Source organism: Chinchilla lanigera, unplaced genomic scaffold, assembly GCF_000276665.1.
Source record: "Chinchilla lanigera isolate Chin_1 unplaced genomic scaffold, ChiLan1.0 scaffold00001, whole genome shotgun sequence".
NCBI lineage: Eukaryota > Metazoa > Chordata > Mammalia > Rodentia > Chinchillidae > Chinchilla > Chinchilla lanigera.
Window position 1 is genome coordinate 6,793,064 of NW_004955402.1, and position 4,125 is coordinate 6,797,188.

Consider the following 4,125-nt stretch of genomic DNA (forward strand, 5'->3'; position numbering starts at 1 on the left):
ATATGCAACGTGTACCACACAGTCTAGTGTTTGATTAGATTCCGACTTGTGTTATTTTCTGACTGTTCAGGTTGATGTGATTGATTTTCTCAACTAGATTGTAAATTAGATATGGCTTGTGATTTCCATGTTTCCTTCAGCAGGGAATATTTGAGGAGGAGACTAGGTTCATACCTATTCAAGAAATAGAAGTAAAAACTTGCTAAGAGGGCAGGGTAGGCATATTTAGAGACACAAAGAAAAAGCAACAAGAAGAATGATGCACATAGAAGAATACAAGAAGTCTGGGAATACTGAACCATGGGGTGAAAGAGTGAAGACACAGATCACAGATGGCCCACCTTTGGGTCATATTGAAAGGTTTAGATTATTTCATAAGGCTGCAGGGCTCTGGGAAGAATGTAAAGCTAATGGATGGTATGATATGATAACAAAGATGATACTCGTTATGGCTTATATCTAGATGTCCACTCAAAGCCTTGTGCACTCATGGGTGGGGCTTTTAGGAGGTAGCTGGATCATGGTTGTGTGATGCTAGTTTAGGGTGTGTGATACTTTGACTCATGGTGTGTGATAACTAAATGGGTTTAGGATGGTTCTATGTGTGGATAATGGAAGCCACACCCTGGATGTCGGTGGCAGCAATCCATAGGTTTGTAGCCTGAATGCAACATAAAGGGACAGAAGTTAGCAGACTTGCTTACCACTGCTGCTGCTTGCTGCCTGCTGCCATTTGCCTGCCACGCCATGAACTGTTTCTCCTCTGTGATACTCCTTTGCCATGAAACTATACCTTGGATGCAGCTGATGGTGGACTGAAACCTCTATAAACTGTGATCTAAATAAACCTTCCTTCCTTTCATTTGTGAATGTCAAGTATTTTGCCCTAGCAATGAGAAAAATAACTAAGACAACGTTACAAATTGTACTGTGATGGAAAACGTGTGTGTGTGTGTGTGTGTGTGTGCATGTATACATGCACATGTGTGTGTGTGTGTGTGTGTGTGTGTGTGTTAGAAGCAAAGGCAATGTCAATAAAGCTTAATAGTTAAGAGCATGCTGGGGTCAAAATTTACTTCTATTCCCTTTAATGATTTGATCAATCTTCATCTGGTAATCTGAGCAACTTCTTTGAAGAGAACAATATGTAATATAACAACCACTGTTAATCCCTATCATTTGGTTTGAAACCCCATATCATTTTTAATGTCCTTGCATTGTTTTGTGTGTTTTTCTATTGCTCTTTTTTTGTACTATGTTCTTTAAAATGAAAATTTAAAAATAAATAAAAGAAATTTACTACCTGTATGATCACAGACAAGTTATTTAGATTTTTTAAATCTGTTTTTTTATACAGACAATATAGTAATCTTTCCTGTTCATAGCTTCTTCTTCTGTGCTTTCCTTTACCCATGGTCAACAATGATCTGAAAATATTAAATGGAAAATTCTGTACATGAACAATTCATGGTTTTTCATTTGTGTGCTGCTCTAAAGAGTGTGATGAAAGCTCTTCCAACCCTGCTGTGTCCTTTTCAGGATATGAATGGTCCCTTTGCCCAGTGTATGCATGTGGTAGATGCAACCTGCCTGTTCATCTCCTGGTAGCTGTCTCAGTTATCCAACCAACTGCGAGGGTACAACTATGCCTCTGCTCAAGTAATCCTTATTTTATTTAATCATGGCCCTTAGGCACAAAAGTTCTTTGTTATCAATTCTGATATACAATAAAGAAGTCTTAAAGTGCTTCCTTTAAGTGACAAGTTGAAAGTTCTCAATAAAGATAGAAAAAAGGCATATGGTAAGCTTACTTAAAAGGGTACATTATTGTTTTAATCTCTTACTTTGCATAATTTATGTTTAACTTTGTCATAGATAAGTCTGAGTAGGAAAAAAACAGTATACATAGGGCTTGGTACTATGTATTGGAGGTTTCAGGCATCTATAGAGGTCTTATAGAATGTGTCCTCTGTGGATAAAGGGAACATAGTCATGTTCCTACCACAGAGGATTATTTGTGAATGAAGTATGAGATGATGCATTTCAAGGGGTCCACATGTGCCTGGCACCTAGGTGGTCACGTTTATGAAGATGACAATTGCTAGAGACATGGAGGCCATTCCTTTTTTATTCACTTCTGTTTCTTGGTTACTGTCATTCTCTTTCTAACCAAGTCACTGATGAGAAATAATAAGTGAGTTCAGGGGCTTGGCATAGCAGGAGAACCAGGATACAATTCCTAATTAGCTTTGGGGCTAGAGCTAAGATTGGACACTGGGAATTGGTCATGGCACCCTTCCCGTCCCAGTGACACTCTGCAGAAACTGCAAGAAATCCAAAAGATGGAGGCATCCATCCTTGGTTTATATGTGCAGATGGGTGGTATGGAAGGGTCTTAGAGCAAGGGAACTGAGGGAGCTTATGAAACAAGATTTGACCTGCTGTGTCCCTTGCAGTAAGAGAGGAAGAGGGACCATGAGGGGCTTAAGGAACCAGAAAAAGAGAGGTGAAGAAGCAGCAAAGGGAAGAAGTCACCATTGGAGCCATCTAAAAGCTAAATGATAGTTTCATTAAAGAACCAGTGAATTAAATTCATGTGCATTGATTTGATTTGCCTTCAAGCCAGGACACTGAAAGCATGTATTGACTCCAGCCTCACAGGCTAACACTCTATCTGTCAAAACTTTCGTCCAAGGACTTCAATCCTCAAATGTGTTCTTCTCTACCACAGCACATGTGCTTTCAGGAAGTTTACCGGTAGTGAATTCGTTTATTAAAATTTAAGACTGAGAGTATAAATCTTCAGGAGAAGAAAGACCTAAACGAAAAAATCTTAAAAACAGAGTTGCATTTATTGAGAAGCTATGATTGTAAATGAGGCACTTTTAAAATGATGGGAGGTTAAAAGTGGAAGGAAGGAGCAGTGTTTGAGGGCTCATGAAGCTAAATGCCACCAACACAACTATTGTGGAATCCAGGGAAGGCCGGACTGGATTCCACTGGATGCTAAATATGGTGGTAGGGAGAGTCCACCCTTCTGCTGCCCTCCTTGTTACCGTCTTATAACAGAAAATGCTCCCCCAGCCAGTGTACTTCAGTTTCCTAGTTGCCCGGGGAAGAGTTCCTGTTCCAGTTCCTGTTGCTCCTGTCTTTTAGAAATGGCTGGTCACTGTGATGCACATTGTATAAACCAATCCCCAATAGACAAGCCATTCTGCCTCTGTTCTTCTGGCTTGCCTGTCCTGTATAAGCCCTAGACCACTAGAAATCAGGGCCTGATATTCTGTGAATAATCCTGATCAGTGCTGGTCAATATAAATAAATCTGCCTCCAAATCTTGGGTGTTGTTTTGGTGTTTCTGCTTGCCATTGTATCTGGTGTGCTGCCTGGGAAGACTGACAGTGCTGACCTCTTTGGCTACCAATCATGGCCCTCGTGGACAGAGCAAGGACCTCTCCAGGTCCTGAAAGGAAGGTGCACCCTCGAGATTTCTCATCCCCTCAGAGGTCTGGAGGATTCCTGGATCCCCGTTTGAGCAGCTCACATCAGACCCCAAAGGGATGAAGACACAGTCTGTCTGTCTGTCTGTCTGTCTGCCTGATTCTGGTAAAACCCCCTAGTGGCGTCCCAGTTAGTCTGTTTGCCACTCCTGCTCAGCTCAGGCAGAAGGGGAGATTGATCACCTCTCAGTAGTCAGGACCGCCCCTAGGGGAAGCGGGTTGGAATGTTTTAACCTCTGAGTACCTTTTGAATGAATGTGTGAGTGAGTGGCCTGAACAGCATAAGCAACAGGCTGCTCCATCTGTGCTCCAAGACTGGGAAGCACTGGTCTCGGTGGCTCACTGGGCCTTCACCTGCAGTTCCATGGCAATCTACATAAGGCATAAAGGAGGCCTCAGACCCTCCTTAGCTAACTTGTGCCTAACTCCCCACAAGGGGCATAACCAGGCAGGCATCTGAATGGTCTCTCTCTGAGGGTCACCCACCCTTTGTTGCACCATCATTCAAGGACACAAAACACACACATAGGAAGTCAGAGATGGGAATTAATTAATTGCACAGTCCCTAACTACAGGTAAAAGAGCTTTTATGAAGTTAAAAATGAAAGCAACTGTTTCCTGCATC